Source organism: Labrus mixtus, chromosome 10, assembly GCF_963584025.1.
Source record: "Labrus mixtus chromosome 10, fLabMix1.1, whole genome shotgun sequence".
NCBI lineage: Eukaryota > Metazoa > Chordata > Actinopteri > Labriformes > Labridae > Labrus > Labrus mixtus.
In genome coordinates, this window is record NC_083621.1 from 23,972,328 (window position 1) to 23,987,327 (window position 15,000).

Sequence of the window (15,000 nt, forward strand, 5' to 3'; positions counted from 1 at the left end):
GCCTCACACGTACAAGCCCAGTCCATGACAACTGAGAGCAGAGTGGCGCAGCGGAAGCGTGATGGGCCCATAACCCAGAGGTTGATGGGTCAAAACCATCCTCTGCTAATTGATATCCATCTTTATTGGTCTGTGCTTTGTCCTTTGGGTCAGTCTGACCTTATGTGCAAGGGTAGCTCGCGCAACCTTCAGATTCCCCATAATTGAGCAAACATCTGCAAGTATCCAGCACATTGCCCTCCCCAATAGGACCAGGCCACATGGAAAGGTAGTGTGGCCAAGTGGTCTACGGCACTGGATTAAGGTAGTGTGGCCGAGTGGTCTAAGGCGCTGGATTAAGGCTCCAGTTTCTCAGGAGGCGTGGGTTCAAATCCCACCACTGCCATTGGACAAGGACTGCCATCTCTTCATGTTGTGGACTATTTACTTGAATAACCTCTAAATGTTGATAAAATGTTGCAAAACACTGAATGGGAAAAAAGTGCTTGCCAAAGGCAAGAACCTGTATCTACATCCATTTAAAACATTAACCATGAAGGAAGTTGCTCTTACTCATTTGGCAAAGGCACTAGATGCTTTGTGCCCTCCCACAGTGTTTGACAATGAGTGTTGGCAGGGTTTCTAAGGACCAATCCCATGAAAACAATATCTGGACAAGAGGGAAAGATGTGAATTGGAAATCTGATTTTAATTTGTTCTTGTTAAAAAAGGTATGGCAAATGTTTTAGTTTCTTGGGCGTCTTGGATCATTAGTTTTCACTGCTTTCTTTAGCCTTAAACAGAAAAGAAAGCCTCACACGTACAAGCCTAGTCCATGGCAACCGAGAGCAGAGTGGCGCAGCGGAAGCGTGCTGGGCCCATAACCCAGAGGTTGATGGATCGCAACCATTCTCTGCTAATTGATATCCATCTTTATTGGTCTGTGCTTTGTCCTTTGGCTCAGTCTGACCTTATGTGCAAGGGTAGCTCGCGCAACCTTCAGATTCCCCATAATTGAGCAAACATCTGCAAGTATCCAGCACATTGCCCTCCCCAATAGGACCAGGCCACATGGAAAGGTAGTGTGGCCAAGTGGTCTACGGCACTGGCTTAAGGTAGTGTGGCCGAGTGGTCTAAGGCGCTGGATTAAGGCTCCAGTTTCTCAGGAGGCGTGGGTTCAAATCCCACCACTGCCATTGGACAAGGACTGCCATCTCTTCATGTTGTGGACTATTTACTTGAATAACCTCTAAATGTTGATAAAATGTTGCAAAACACTGAATGGGAAAAAAGTGCTTGCCAAAGGCAAGAACCTGTATCTACATCCATTTAAAACATTAACCATGAAGGAAGTTGCTCTTACTCATTTGGCAAAGGCACTAGATGCTTTGTGCCCTCCCACAGTGTTTGACAATGAGTGTTGGCAGGGTTTCTAAGGACCAATCCCATGAAAACAATATCTGGACAAGAGGGAAAGGTGTGAATTGGAAATCTGATTTTAATTTGTTCTTGTTAAAAAAGGTATGGCAAATGTTTTAGTTTCTTGGGCGTCTTGGATCATTAGTTTTCACTGCTTTCTTTAGCCTTAAACAGAAAAGAAAGCCTCACACGTACAAGCCTAGTCCATGGCAACCGAGAGCAGAGTGGCGCAGCGGAAGCGTGCTGGGCCCATAACCCAGAGGTTGATGGATCGCAACCATTCTCTGCTAATTGATATCCATCTTTATTGGTCTGTGCTTTGTCCTTTGGCTCAGTCTGACCTTATGTGCAAGGGTAGCTCGCGCAACCTTCAGATTCCCCATAATTGAGCAAACATCTGCAAGTATCCAGCACATTAGCCTCCCCAATAGGACCAGGCCATATAGAAAGGTAGTGTGTCCGAGTGGTCTAATACACTGGATTAAGGTAGTGTGGCCGAGTGGTCTAAGGCGCTGGATTAAGGCTCCAGTCTCTCAGGAGGCATGGGTTCAAATCCCACCACTGCCATTTGACAAGGACTGCCATCTCTTCATGTTGTGGACTATTTACTTGAATAACCTCTAAATGTTGATAAAATGTTGCAAAACACTGAATGGGAAAAAAGTGCTTGCCAAAGGCAAGAACCTGTATCTACATCCATTTAAAACATTAACCATGAAGGAAGTTGCTCTTACTCATTTGGCAAAGGCACTAGATGCTTTGTGCCCTCCCACAATGAGTGTTGGCAGGGTTTCTAAGGACCAATCCCATGAAAACAATATCTGGACAAGAGGGAAAGATGTGAATTGGAAATCTGATTTTAATTTGTTCTTGTTAAAAAAGGTATGGCAAATGTTTTAGTTTCTTGGGCGTCTTGGATCATTAGTTTTCACTGCTTTCTTTAGCCTTAAACAGAAAAGAAAGCCTCACACGTACAAGCCCAGTCCATGACAACCGAGAGCAGAGTGGCGCAGCGGAAGCGTGCTGGGCCCATAACCCAGAGGTCGATGGATCGAAACCATCCTCTGCTAATTGATATCCATCTTTATTGGTCTGTGCTTTGTCCTTTGGGTCAGTCTGACCTTATGTGCAAGGGTAGCTCGCGCAACCTTCAGATTCCCCATAATTGAGCAAACATCTGCAAGTATCCAGCACATTAGCCTCCCCAATAGGACCAGGCCATATAGAAAGGTAGTGTGTCCGAGTGGTCTATTGCACTGGATTAAGGTAGTGTGGCCGAGTGGTCTAAGGCGCTGGATTAAGGCTCCAGTCTCTCAGGAGGCATGGGTTCAAATCCCACCACTGCCATTTGACAAGGACTGCCATCTCTTCATGTTGTGGACTATTTACTTGAATAACCTCTAAATGTTGATAAAATGTTGCAAAACACTGAATGGGAAAAAAGTGCTTGCCAAAGGCAAGAACCTGTATCTACATCCATTTAAAACATTAACCATGAAGGAAGTTGCTCTTACTCATTTGGCAAAGGCACTAGATGCTTTGTGCCCTCCCACAATGAGTGTTGGCAGGGTTTCTAAGGACCAATCCCATGAAAACAATATCTGGACAAGAGGGAAAGATGTGAATTGGAAATCTGATTTTAATTTGTTCTTGTTAAAAAAGGTATGGCAAATGTTTTAGTTTCTTGGGCGTCTTGGATCATTAGTTTTCACTGCTTTCTTTAGCCTTAAACAGAAAAGAAAGCCTCACACGTACAAGCCCAGTCCATGACAACTGAGAGCAGAGTGGCGCAGCGGAAGCGTGATGGGCCCATAACCCAGAGGTTGATGGGTCAAAACCATCCTCTGCTAATTGATATCCATCTTTATTGGTCTGTGCTTTGTCCTTTGGGTCAGTCTGACCTTATGTGCAAGGGTAGCTCGCGCAACCTTCAGATTCCCCATAATTGAGCAAACATCTGCAAGTATCCAGCACATTGCCCTCCCCAATAGGACCAGGCCACATGGAAAGGTAGTGTGGCCAAGTGGTCTACGGCACTGGCTTAAGGTAGTGTGGCCAAGTGGTCTAAGGCGCTGGATTAAGGCTCCAGTTTCTCAGGAGGCGTGGGTTCAAATCCCACCACTGCCATTGGACAAGGACTGCCATCTCTTCATGTTGTGGACTATTTACTTGAATAACCTCTAAATGTTGATAAAATGTTGCAAAACACTGAATGGGAAAAAAGTGCTTGCCAAAGGCAAGAACCTGTATCTACATCCATTTAAAACATTAACCATGAAGGAAGTTGCTCTTACTCATTTGGCAAAGGCACTAGATGCTTTGTGCCCTCCCACAGTGTTTGACAATGAGTGTTGGCAGGGTTTCTAAGGACCAATCCCATGAAAACAATATCTGGACAAGAGGGAAAGATGTGAATTGGAAATCTGATTTTAATTTGTTCTTGTTAAAAAAGGTATGGCAAATGTTTTAGTTTCTTGGGCGTCTTGGATCATTAGTTTTCACTGCTTTCTTTAGCCTTAAACAGAAAAGAAAGCCTCACACGTACAAGCCTAGTCCATGGCAACCGAGAGCAGAGTGGCGCAGCGGAAGCGTGCTGGGCCCATAACCCAGAGGTTGATGGATCGCAACCATTCTCTGCTAATTGATATCCATCTTTATTGGTCTGTGCTTTGTCCTTTGGGTCAGTCTGACCTTATGTGCAAGGGTAGCTCGCGCAACCTTCAGATTCCCCATAATTGAGCAAACATCTGCAAGTATCCAGCACATTAGCCTCCCCAATAGGACCAGGCCATATAGAAAGGTAGTGTGGCCGAGTGGTCTATTGCACTGGATTAAGGTAGTGTGGCCGAGTGGTCTAAGGTGCTGGATTAAGGCTCCAGTCTCTCAGGAGGCGTGGGTTCAAATCCCACCACTGCCATTTGACAAGGACTGCCATCTCTTCATGTTGTGGACTATTTACTTGAATAACCTCTAAATGTTGATAAAATGTTGCAAAACACTGAATGGGAAAAAGTGCTTGCCAAAGGCAAGAACCTGTATCTACATCCATTTAAAACATTAACCATGAAGGAAGTTGCTCTTACTCATTTGGCAAAGGCACTAGATGCTTTGTGCCCTCCCACAATGAGTGTTGGCAGGGTTTCTAAGGACCAATCCCATGAAAACAATATCTGGACAAGAGGGAAAGATGTGAATTGGAAATCTGATTTTAATTTGTTCTTGTTAAAAAAGGTATGGCAAATGTTTTAGTTTCTTGGGCGTCTTGGATCATTAGTTTTCACTGCTTTCTTTAGCCTTAAACAGAAAAGAAAGCCTCACACGTACAAGCCCAGTCCATGACAACCAAGAGCAGAGTGGCGCAGCGGAAGCGTGCTGGGCCCATAACCCAGAGGTCGATGGATCGAAACCATCCTCTGCTAATTGATATCCATCTTTATTGGTCTGTGCTTTGTCCTTTGGGTCAGTCTGACCTTATGTGCAAGGGTAGCTCGCGCAACCTTCAGATTCCCCATAATTGAGCAAACATCTGCAAGTATCCAGCACATTAGCCTCCCCAATAGGACCAGGCCATATAGAAAGGTAGTGTGTCCGAGTGGTCTATTGCACTGGATTAAGGTAGTGTGGCCGAGTGGTCTAAGGCGCTGGATTAAGGCTCCAGTCTCTCAGGAGGCATGGGTTCAAATCCCACCACTGCCATTTGACAAGGACTGCCATCTCTTCATGTTGTGGACTATTTACTTGAATAACCTCTAAATGTTGATAAAATGTTGCAAAACACTGAATGGGAAAAAAGTGCTTGCCAAAGGCAAGAACCTGTATCTACATCCATTTAAAACATTAACCATGAAGGAAGTTGCTCTTACTCATTTGGCAAAGGCACTAGATGCTTTGTGCCCTCCCACAATGAGTGTTGGCAGGGTTTCTAAGGACCAATCCCATGAAAACAATATCTGGACAAGAGGGAAAGATGTGAATTGGAAATCTGATTTTAATTTGTTCTTGTTAAAAAAGGTATGGCAAATGTTTTAGTTTCTTGGGCGTCTTGGATCATTAGTTTTCACTGCTTTCTTTAGCCTTAAACAGAAAAGAAAGCCTCACACGCACAAGCCTAGACCATGGCAACTGAGAGCAGAGTGGCGCAGCGGAAGCGTGCTGGGCCCATAACCCAGAGGTCGATGGATCGAAACCATCCTCTGCTAATTGATATCCATCTTTATTGGTCTGTGCTTTGTCCTTTGGCTCAGTCTGACCTTATGTGCAAGGGTAGCTCGCGCAACCTTCAGATTCCCCATAATTGAGCAAACATCTGCAAGTATCCACCACATTGGCCACCCCAATAGGACCAGTCCACATAGAAAGGTAGTGTGGCCAAGTGGTCTACGGCACTGGATTAAGGTAGTGTGGCTGAGTGTCCTAAGGCGCTGGATTAAGTCTGCAGTTTCTCAGGAGGTGTGGGTTCAAATCCCACCACTGCCATTTGACAAGGACTGCCATCTCTTCATGTTGTGGACTATTTACTTGAATAACCTCTAAATGTTGATAAAATGTTGCAAAACACTGAATGGGAAAAAAGTGCTTGCCAAAGGCAAGAACCTGTATCTACATCCATTTAAAACATTAACCATGAAGGAAGTTGCTCTTACTCATTTGGCAAAGGCACTAGATGCTTTGTGCCCTCCCACAATGAGTGTTGGCAGGGTTTCTAAGGACCAATCCCATGAAAACAATATCTGGACAAGAGGGAAAGATGTGAATTGGAAATCTGATTTTAATTTGTTCTTGTTAAAAAAGGTATGGCAAATGTTTTAGTTTCTTGGGCGTCTTGGATCATTAGTTTTCACTGCTTTCTTTAGCCTTAAACAGAAAAGAAAGCCTCACACGTACAAGCCCAGTCCATGACAACCAAGAGCAGAGTGGCGCAGCGGAAGCGTGCTGGGCCCATAACCCAGAGGTCGATGGATCGAAACCATCCTCTGCTAATTGATATCCATCTTTATTGGTCTGTGCTTTGTCCTTTGGGTCAGTCTGACCTTATGTGCAAGGGTAGCTCGCGCAACCTTCAGATTCCCCATAATTGAGCAAACATCTGCAAGTATCCAGCACATTAGCCTCCCCAATAGGACCAGGCCATATAGAAAGGTAGTGTGTCCGAGTGGTCTATTGCACTGGATTAAGGTAGTGTGGCCGAGTGGTCTAAGGCGCTGGATTAAGGCTCCAGTCTCTCAGGAGGCGTGGGTTCAAATCCCACCACTGCCATTTGACAAGGACTGCCATCTCTTCATGTTGTGGACTATTTACTTGAATAACCTCTAAATGTTGATAAAATGTTGCAAAACACTGAATGGGAAAAAAGTGCTTGCCAAAGGCAAGAACCTGTATCTACATCCATTTAAAACATTAACCATGAAGGAAGTTGCTCTTACTCATTTGGCAAAGGCACTAGATGCTTTGTGCCCTCCCACAATGAGTGTTGGCAGGGTTTCTAAGGACCAATCCCATGAAAACAATATCTGGACAAGAGGGAAAGATGTGAATTGGAAATCTGATTTTAATTTGTTCTTGTTAAAAAAGGTATGGCAAATGTTTTAGTTTCTTGGGCGTCTTGGATCATTAGTTTTCACTGCTTTCTTTAGCCTTAAACAGAAAAGAAAGCCTCACACATACAAGCCTAGTCCATGGCACCCGAGAGCAGAGTGGCGCAGCGGAAGCGTGCTGGGCCCATAACCCAGAGGTCGATGGATCGCAACCATTCTCTGCTAATTGATATCCATCTTTATTGGTCTGTGCTTTGTCCTTTGGCTCAGTCTGACCTTATGTGCAAGGGTAGCTCGCGCAACCTTCAGATTCCCCATAATTGAGCAAACATCTGCAAGTATCCAGCACATTAGCCTCCCCAATAGGACCAGGCCATATAGAAAGGTAGTGTGGCCGAGTGGTCTATTGCACTGGATTAAGGTAGTGTGGCCGAGTGGTCTAAGGTGCTGGATTAAGGCTCCAGTCTCTCAGGAGGCGTGGGTTCAAATCCCACCACTGCCATTTGACAAGGACTGCCATCTCTTCATGTTGTGGACTATTTACTTGAATAACCTCTAAATGTTGATAAAATGTTGCAAAACACTGAATGGGAAAAAGTGCTTGCCAAAGGCAAGAACCTGTATCTACATCCATTTAAAACATTAACCATGAAGGAAGTTGCTCTTACTCATTTGGCAAAGGCACTAGATGCTTTGTGCCCTCCCACAATGAGTGTTGGCAGGGTTTCTAAGGACCAATCCCATGAAAACAATATCTGGACAAGAGGGAAAGATGTGAATTGGAAATCTGATTTTAATTTGTTCTTGTTAAAAAAGGTATGGCAAATGTTTTAGTTTCTTGGGCGTCTTGGATCATTAGTTTTCACTGCTTTCTTTAGCCTTAAACAGAAAAGAAAGCCTCACACGTACAAGCCCAGTCCATGACAACCAAGAGCAGAGTGGCGCAGCGGAAGCGTGCTGGGCCCATAACCCAGAGGTCGATGGATCGAAACCATCCTCTGCTAATTGATATCCATCTTTATTGGTCTGTGCTTTGTCCTTTGGGTCAGTCTGACCTTATGTGCAAGGGTAGCTCGCGCAACCTTCAGATTCCCCATAATTGAGCAAACATCTGCAAGTATCCAGCACATTAGCCTCCCCAATAGGACCAGGCCATATAGAAAGGTAGTGTGTCCGAGTGGTCTATTGCACTGGATTAAGGTAGTGTGGCCGAGTGGTCTAAGGCGCTGGATTAAGGCTCCAGTCTCTCAGGAGGCGTGGGTTCAAATCCCACCACTGCCATTTGACAAGGACTGCCATCTCTTCATGTTGTGGACTATTTACTTGAATAACCTCTAAATGTTGATAAAATGTTGCAAAACACTGAATGGGAAAAAAGTGCTTGCCAAAGGCAAGAACCTGTATCTACATCCATTTAAAACATTAACCATGAAGGAAGTTGCTCTTACTCATTTGGCAAAGGCACTAGATGCTTTGTGCCCTCCCACAATGAGTGTTGGCAGGGTTTCTAAGGACCAATCCCATGAAAACAATATCTGGACAAGAGGGAAAGATGTGAATTGGAAATCTGATTTTAATTTGTTCTTGTTAAAAAAGGTATGGCAAATGTTTTAGTTTCTTGGGCGTCTTGGATCATTAGTTTTCACTGCTTTCTTTAGCCTTAAACAGAAAAGAAAGCCTCACACGCACAAGCCTAGACCATGGCAACTGAGAGCAGAGTGGCGCAGCGGAAGCGTGCTGGGCCCATAACCCAGAGGTCGATGGATCGAAACCATCCTCTGCTAATTGATATCCATCTTTATTGGTCTGTGCTTTGTCCTTTGGCTCAGTCTGACCTTATGTGCAAGGGTAGCTCGCGCAACCTTCAGATTCCCCATAATTGAGCAAACATCTGCAAGTATCCACCACATTGGCCACCCCAATAGGACCAGTCCACATAGAAAGGTAGTGTGGCCAAGTGGTCTATTGCACTGGATTAAGGTAGTGTGGCTGAGTGTCCTAAGGCGCTGGATTAAGTCTCCAGTTTCTCAGGAGGTGTGGGTTCAAATCCCACCACTGCCATTTGACAAGGACTGCCATCTCTTCATGTTGTGGACTATTTACTTGAATAACCTCTAAATGTTGATAAAATGTTGCAAAACACTGAATGGGAAAAAAGTGCTTGCCAAAGGCAAGAACCTGTATCTACATCCATTTAAAACATTAACCATGAAGGAAGTTGCTCTTACTCATTTGGCAAAGGCACTAGATGCTTTGTGCCCTCCCACAATGAGTGTTGGCAGGGTTTCTAAGGACCAATCCCATGAAAACAATATCTGGACAAGAGGGAAAGATGTGAATTGGAAATCTGATTTTAATTTGTTCTTGTTAAAAAAGGTATGGCAAATGTTTTAGTTTCTTGGGCGTCTTGGATCATTAGTTTTCACTGCTTTCTTTAGCCTTAAACAGAAAAGAAAGCCTCACACGTACAAGCCCAGTCCATGACAACCAAGAGCAGAGTGGCGCAGCGGAAGCGTGCTGGGCCCATAACCCAGAGGTCGATGGATCGAAACCATCCTCTGCTAATTGATATCCATCTTTATTGGTCTGTGCTTTGTCCTTTGGGTCAGTCTGACCTTATGTGCAAGGGTAGCTCGCGCAACCTTCAGATTCCCCATAATTGAGCAAACATCTGCACGTATCCAGCACATTAGCCTCCCCAATAGGACCAGGCCATATAGAAAGGTAGTGTGTCCGAGTGGTCTACTGCACTGGATTAAGGTAGTGTGGCCGAGTGGTCTAAGGCGCTGGATTAAGGCTCCAGTCTCTCAGGAGGCGTGGGTTCAAATCCCACCACTGCCATCTCTTCATGTTGTGGACTATTTACTTGAATAACCTCTAAATGTTGATAAAATGTTGCAAAACACTGAATGGGAAAAAAGTGCTTGCCAAAGGCAAGAACCTGTATCTACATCCATTTAAAACATTAACCATGAAGGAAGTTGCTCTTACTCATTTGGCAAAGGCACTAGATGCTTTGTGCCCTCCCACAATGAGTGTTGGCAGGGTTTCTAAGGACCAATCCCATGAAAACAATATCTGGACAAGAGGGAAAGATGTGAATTGGAAATCTGATTTTAATTTGTTCTTGTTAAAAAAGGTATGGCAAATGTTTTAGTTTCTTGGGCGTCTTGGATCATTAGTTTTCACTGCTTTCTTTAGCCTTAAACAGAAAAGAAAGCCTCACACGCACAAGCCTAGACCATGGCAACCGAGAGCAGAGTGGCGCAGCGGAAGCGTGCTGGGCCCATAACCCAGAGGTCGATGGATCAAAACCATCCTCTGCTAATTGATATCCATCTTTATTGGTCTGTGCTTTGTCCTTTGGCTCAGTCTGACCTTATGTGCAAGGGTAGCTCGCGCAACCTTCAGATTCCCCATAATTGAGCAAACATCTGCAAGTATCCACCACATTGGCCACCCCAATAGGACCAGTCCACATAGAAAGGTAGTGTGGCCAAGTGGTCTACGGCACTGGATTAAGGTAGTGTGGCTGAGTGTCCTAAGGCGCTGGATTAAGTCTCCAGTTTCTCAGGAGGTGTGGGTTCAAATCCCACCACTGCCATTTGACAAGGACTGCCATCTCTTCATGTTGTGGACTATTTACTTGAATAACCTCTAAATGTTGATAAAATGTTGCAAAACACTGAATGGGAAAAAAGTGCTTGCCAAAGGCAAGAACCTGTATCTACATCCATTTAAAACATTAACCATGAAGGAAGTTGCTCTTACTCATTTGGCAAAGGCACTAGATGCTTTGTGCCCTCCCACAATGAGTGTTGGCAGGGTTTCTAAGGACCAATCCCATGAAAACAATATCTGGACAAGAGGGAAAGATGTGAATTGGAAATCTGATTTTAATTTGTTCTTGTTAAAAAAGGTATGGCAAATGTTTTAGTTTCTTGGGCGTCTTGGATCATTAGTTTTCACTGCTTTCTTTAGCCTTAAACAGAAAAGAAAGCCTCACACGCACAAGCCTAGACCATGGCAACCGAGAGCAGAGTGGCGCAGCGGAAGCGTGCTGGGCCCATAACCCAGAGGTCGATGGATCAAAACCATCCTCTGCTAATTGATATCCATCTTTATTGGTCTGTGCTTTGTCCTTTGGCTCAGTCTGACCTTATGTGCAAGGGTAGCTCGCGCAACCTTCAGATTCCCCATAATTGAGCAAACATCTGCAAGTATCCACCACATTGGCCACCCCAATAGGACCAGTCCACATAGAAAGGTAGTGTGGCCAAGTGGTCTACGGCACTGGATTAAGGTAGTGTGGCTGAGTGTCCTAAGGCGCTGGATTAAGTCTCCAGTTTCTCAGGAGGTGTGGGTTCAAATCCCACCACTGCCATTTGACAAGGACTGCCATCTCTTCATGTTGTGGACTATTTACTTGAATAACCTCTAAATGTTGATAAAATGTTGCAAAACACTGAATGGGAAAAAAGTGCTTGCCAAAGGCAAGAACCTGTATCTACATCCATTTAAAACATTAACCATGAAGGAAGTTGCTCTTACTCATTTGGCAAAGGCACTAGATGCTTTGTGCCCTCCCACAATGAGTGTTGGCAGGGTTTCTAAGGACCAATCCCATGAAAACAATATCTGGACAAGAGGGAAAGATGTGAATTGGAAATCTGATTTTAATTTGTTCTTGTTAAAAAAGGTATGGCAAATGTTTTAGTTTCTTGGGCGTCTTGGATCATTAGTTTTCACTGCTTTCTTTAGCCTTAAACAGAAAAGAAAGCCTCACACGTACAAGCCCAGTCCATGACAACTGAGAGCAGAGTGGCGCAGCGGAAGCGTGCTGGGCCCATAACCCAGAGGTCGATGGATCGAAACCATCCTCTGCTAATTGATATCCATCTTTATTGGTCTGTGCTTTGTCCTTTGGGTCAGTCTGACCTTATGTGCAAGGGTAGGTCGCGCAACCTTCAGATTCCCCATAATTGAGCAAACATCTGCAAGTATCCAGCACATTAGCCTCCCCAATAGGACCAGGCCATATAGAAAGGTAGTGTGTCCGAGTGGTCTATTGCACTGGATTAAGGTAGTGTGGCCGAGTGGTCTAAGGCGCTGGATTAAGGCTCCAGTCTCTCAGGAGGCGTGGGTTCAAATCCCACCACTGCCATTTGACAAGGACTGCCATCTCTTCATGTTGTGGACTATTTACTTGAATAACCTCTAAATGTTGATAAAATGTTGCAAAACACTGAATGGGAAAAAAGTGCTTGCCAAAGGCAAGAACCTGTATCTACATCCATTTAAAACATTAACCATGAAGGAAGTTGCTCTTACTCATTTGGCAAAGGCACTAGATGCTTTGTGCCCTCCCACAATGAGTGTTGGCAGGGTTTCTAAGGACCAATCCCATGAAAACAATATCTGGACAAGAGGGAAAGATGTGAATTGGAAATCTGATTTTAATTTGTTCTTGTTAAAAAAGGTATGGCAAATGTTTTAGTTTCTTGGGCGTCTTGGATCATTAGTTTTCACTGCTTTCTTTAGCCTTAAACAGAAAAGAAAGCCTCACACGCACAAGCCTAGACCATGGCAACCGAGAGCAGAGTGGCGCAGCGGAAGCGTGCTGGGCCCATAACCCAGAGGTCGATGGCTCGAAACCATCCTCTGCTAATTGATATCCATCTTTATTGGTCTGTGCTTTGTCCTTTGGCTCAGTCTGACCTGATGTGCAAGGGTAGCTCGCGCAACCTTCAGATTCCCCATAATTGAGCAAACATCTGCAAGTATCCACCACATTGGCCACCCCAATAGGACCAGTCCACATAGAAAGGTAGTGTGGCCAAGTGGTCTACGGCACTGGATTAAGGTAGTGTGGCTGAGTGTCCTAAGGCGCTGGATTAAGTCTCCAGTTTCTCAGGAGGTGTGGGTTCAAATCCCACCACTGCCATTTGACAAGGACTGCCATCTCTTCATGTTGTGGACTATTTACTTGAATAACCTCTAAATGTTGATAAAATGTTGCAAAACACTGAATGGGAAAAAAGTGCTTGCCAAAGGCAAGAACCTGTATCTACATCCATTTAAAACATTAACCATGAAGGAAGTTGCTCTTACTCATTTGGCAAAGGCACTAGATGCTTTGTGCCCTCCCACAATGAGTGTTGGCAGGGTTTCTAAGGACCAATCCCATGAAAACAATATCTGGACAAGAGGGAAAGATGTGAATTGGAAATCTGATTTTAATTTGTTCTTGTTAAAAAAGGTATGGCAAATGTTTTAGTTTCTTGGGCGTCTTGGATCATTAGTTTTCACTGCTTTCTTTAGCCTTAAACAGAAAAGAAAGCCTCACACGTACAAGCCCAGTCCATGACAACTGAGAGCAGAGTGGCGCAGCGGAAGCGTGCTGGGCCCATAACCCAAAGGTCGATGGATTGAAACCATCCTCTGCTAATTGATATCCATCTTTATTGGTCTGTGCTTTGTCCTTTGGGTCAGTCTGACCTTATGTGCAAGGGTAGCTCGCGCAACCTTCAGATTCCCCATAATTGAGCAAACATCTGCAAGTATCCAGCACATTAGCCTCCCCAATAGGACCAGGCCATATAGAAAGGTAGTGTGTCCGAGTGGTCTATTGCACTGGATTAAGGTAGTGTGGCCGAGTGGTCTAAGGCGCTGGATTAAGGCTCCAGTCTCTCAGGAGGCATGGGTTCAAATCCCACCACTGCCATTTGACAAGGACTGCCATCTCTTCATGTTGTGGACTATTTACTTGAATAACCTCTAAATGTTGATAAAATGTTGCAAAACACTGAATGGGAAAAAAGTGCTTGCCAAAGGCAAGAACCTGTTTCTACATCCATTTAAAACATTAACCATGAAGGAAGTTGCTCTTACTCATTTGGCAAAGGCACTAGATGCTTTGTGCCCTCCCACAATGAGTGTTGGCAGGGTTTCTAAGGACCAATCCCATGAAAACAATATCTGGACAAGAGGGAAAGATGTGAATTGGAAATCTGATTTTAATTTGTTCTTGTTAAAAAAGGTATGGCAAATGTTTTAGTTTCTTGGGCGTCTTGGATCATTAGTTTTCACTGCTTTCTTTAGCCTTAAACAGAAAAGAAAGCCTCACACGTACAAGCCCAGTCCATGACAACTGAGAGCAGAGTGGCGCAGCGGAAGCGTGCTGGGCCCATAACCCAGAGGTTGATGGGTCAAAACCATCCTCTGCTAATTGATATCCATCTTTATTGGTCTGTGCTTTGTCCTTTGGGTCAGTCTGACCTTATGTGCAAGGGTAGCTCGCGCAACCTTCAGATTCCCCATAATTGAGCAAACATCTGCAAGTATCCAGCACATTGCCCTCCCCAATAGGACCAGTCCACATGGAAAGGTAGTGTGGCCAAGTGGTCTACGGCACTGGATTAAGGTAGTGTGGCCGAGTGGTCTAAGGCGCTGGATTAAGGCTCCAGTTTCTCAGGAGGCGTGGGTTCAAATCCCACCACTGCCATTGGACAAGGACTGCCATCTCTTCATGTTGTGGACTATTTACTTGAATAACCTCTAAATGTTGATAAAATGTTGCAAAACACTGAATGGGAAAAAAGTGCTTGCCAAAGGCAAGAACCTGTATCTACATCCATTTAAAACATTAACCATGAAGGAAGTTGCTCTTACTCATTTGGCAAAGGCACTAGATGCTTTGTGCCCTCCCACAGTGTTTGACAATGAGTGTTGGCAGGGTTTCTAAGGACCAATCCCATGAAAACAATATCTGGACAAGAGGGAAAGATGTGAATTGGAAATCTGATTTTAATTTGTTCTTGTTAAAAAAGGTATGGCAAATGTTTTAGTTTCTTGGGCGTCTTGGATCATTAGTTTTCACTGCTTTCTTTAGCCTTAAACAGAAAAGAAAGCCTCACACATACAAGCCTAGTCCATGGCAACCGAGAGCAGAGTGGCGCAGCGGAAGCGTGCTGGGCCCATAACCCAGAGGTTGATGGATCGCAACCATTCTCTGCTAATTGATATCCATCTTTATTGGTCTGTGCTTTGTCCTTTGGCTCAGTCTGAC

The 15,000-nt window shown here is 44.5% G+C and overlaps 25 non-coding genes across 25 annotated transcripts; all 25 read left to right on the forward strand.

Moving 5' to 3' along the window:
* Positions 1–303: 303 nt before the first annotated feature.
* On the forward strand, positions 304–385 carry trnal-aag (transfer RNA leucine (anticodon AAG)). The gene has a single exon. It is a non-coding gene; the product is annotated as a tRNA-Leu (tRNA).
* Positions 386–1,093: 708 nt separating this feature from the next.
* Positions 1,094–1,175, forward strand: trnal-aag (transfer RNA leucine (anticodon AAG)). Its single transcript has one exon. It is a non-coding gene; the product is annotated as a tRNA-Leu (tRNA).
* Positions 1,176–1,883: 708 nt separating this feature from the next.
* Positions 1,884–1,965, forward strand: trnal-aag (transfer RNA leucine (anticodon AAG)). Its single transcript has one exon. It is a non-coding gene; the product is annotated as a tRNA-Leu (tRNA).
* A 431-nt stretch (positions 1,966–2,396) lies between these two features.
* Positions 2,397–2,468, forward strand: trnam-cau (transfer RNA methionine (anticodon CAU)). Its single transcript has one exon. It is a non-coding gene; the product is annotated as a tRNA-Met (tRNA).
* A 195-nt stretch (positions 2,469–2,663) lies between these two features.
* On the forward strand, positions 2,664–2,745 carry trnal-aag (transfer RNA leucine (anticodon AAG)). The gene has a single exon. It is a non-coding gene; the product is annotated as a tRNA-Leu (tRNA).
* A 698-nt stretch (positions 2,746–3,443) lies between these two features.
* Positions 3,444–3,525, forward strand: trnal-aag (transfer RNA leucine (anticodon AAG)). The gene has a single exon. It is a non-coding gene; the product is annotated as a tRNA-Leu (tRNA).
* Positions 3,526–4,233: 708 nt separating this feature from the next.
* On the forward strand, positions 4,234–4,315 carry trnal-aag (transfer RNA leucine (anticodon AAG)). Its single transcript has one exon. It is a non-coding gene; the product is annotated as a tRNA-Leu (tRNA).
* Positions 4,316–4,745: 430 nt separating this feature from the next.
* Positions 4,746–4,817, forward strand: trnam-cau (transfer RNA methionine (anticodon CAU)). The gene has a single exon. It is a non-coding gene; the product is annotated as a tRNA-Met (tRNA).
* A 195-nt stretch (positions 4,818–5,012) lies between these two features.
* Positions 5,013–5,094, forward strand: trnal-aag (transfer RNA leucine (anticodon AAG)). The gene has a single exon. It is a non-coding gene; the product is annotated as a tRNA-Leu (tRNA).
* Positions 5,095–5,525: 431 nt separating this feature from the next.
* On the forward strand, positions 5,526–5,597 carry trnam-cau (transfer RNA methionine (anticodon CAU)). Its single transcript has one exon. It is a non-coding gene; the product is annotated as a tRNA-Met (tRNA).
* A 708-nt stretch (positions 5,598–6,305) lies between these two features.
* Positions 6,306–6,377, forward strand: trnam-cau (transfer RNA methionine (anticodon CAU)). Its single transcript has one exon. It is a non-coding gene; the product is annotated as a tRNA-Met (tRNA).
* A 195-nt stretch (positions 6,378–6,572) lies between these two features.
* trnal-aag (transfer RNA leucine (anticodon AAG)) lies at positions 6,573–6,654 on the forward strand. The gene has a single exon. It is a non-coding gene; the product is annotated as a tRNA-Leu (tRNA).
* A 698-nt stretch (positions 6,655–7,352) lies between these two features.
* Positions 7,353–7,434, forward strand: trnal-aag (transfer RNA leucine (anticodon AAG)). The gene has a single exon. It is a non-coding gene; the product is annotated as a tRNA-Leu (tRNA).
* A 430-nt stretch (positions 7,435–7,864) lies between these two features.
* Positions 7,865–7,936, forward strand: trnam-cau (transfer RNA methionine (anticodon CAU)). Its single transcript has one exon. It is a non-coding gene; the product is annotated as a tRNA-Met (tRNA).
* A 195-nt stretch (positions 7,937–8,131) lies between these two features.
* trnal-aag (transfer RNA leucine (anticodon AAG)) lies at positions 8,132–8,213 on the forward strand. The gene has a single exon. It is a non-coding gene; the product is annotated as a tRNA-Leu (tRNA).
* Positions 8,214–8,644: 431 nt separating this feature from the next.
* Positions 8,645–8,716, forward strand: trnam-cau (transfer RNA methionine (anticodon CAU)). The gene has a single exon. It is a non-coding gene; the product is annotated as a tRNA-Met (tRNA).
* A 708-nt stretch (positions 8,717–9,424) lies between these two features.
* On the forward strand, positions 9,425–9,496 carry trnam-cau (transfer RNA methionine (anticodon CAU)). The gene has a single exon. It is a non-coding gene; the product is annotated as a tRNA-Met (tRNA).
* Positions 9,497–9,691: 195 nt separating this feature from the next.
* On the forward strand, positions 9,692–9,773 carry trnal-aag (transfer RNA leucine (anticodon AAG)). The gene has a single exon. It is a non-coding gene; the product is annotated as a tRNA-Leu (tRNA).
* A 645-nt stretch (positions 9,774–10,418) lies between these two features.
* On the forward strand, positions 10,419–10,536 carry trnal-aag (transfer RNA leucine (anticodon AAG)). Its single transcript has 2 exons — positions 10,419–10,456; positions 10,493–10,536. It is a non-coding gene; the product is annotated as a tRNA-Leu (tRNA).
* A 662-nt stretch (positions 10,537–11,198) lies between these two features.
* Positions 11,199–11,316, forward strand: trnal-aag (transfer RNA leucine (anticodon AAG)). The gene is made up of 2 exons: positions 11,199–11,236; positions 11,273–11,316. It is a non-coding gene; the product is annotated as a tRNA-Leu (tRNA).
* A 431-nt stretch (positions 11,317–11,747) lies between these two features.
* On the forward strand, positions 11,748–11,819 carry trnam-cau (transfer RNA methionine (anticodon CAU)). The gene has a single exon. It is a non-coding gene; the product is annotated as a tRNA-Met (tRNA).
* A 195-nt stretch (positions 11,820–12,014) lies between these two features.
* On the forward strand, positions 12,015–12,096 carry trnal-aag (transfer RNA leucine (anticodon AAG)). Its single transcript has one exon. It is a non-coding gene; the product is annotated as a tRNA-Leu (tRNA).
* A 662-nt stretch (positions 12,097–12,758) lies between these two features.
* On the forward strand, positions 12,759–12,876 carry trnal-aag (transfer RNA leucine (anticodon AAG)). The gene is made up of 2 exons: positions 12,759–12,796; positions 12,833–12,876. It is a non-coding gene; the product is annotated as a tRNA-Leu (tRNA).
* A 698-nt stretch (positions 12,877–13,574) lies between these two features.
* Positions 13,575–13,656, forward strand: trnal-aag (transfer RNA leucine (anticodon AAG)). Its single transcript has one exon. It is a non-coding gene; the product is annotated as a tRNA-Leu (tRNA).
* Positions 13,657–14,354: 698 nt separating this feature from the next.
* On the forward strand, positions 14,355–14,436 carry trnal-aag (transfer RNA leucine (anticodon AAG)). Its single transcript has one exon. It is a non-coding gene; the product is annotated as a tRNA-Leu (tRNA).
* The last annotated feature ends 564 nt before the right edge of the window (positions 14,437–15,000 follow it).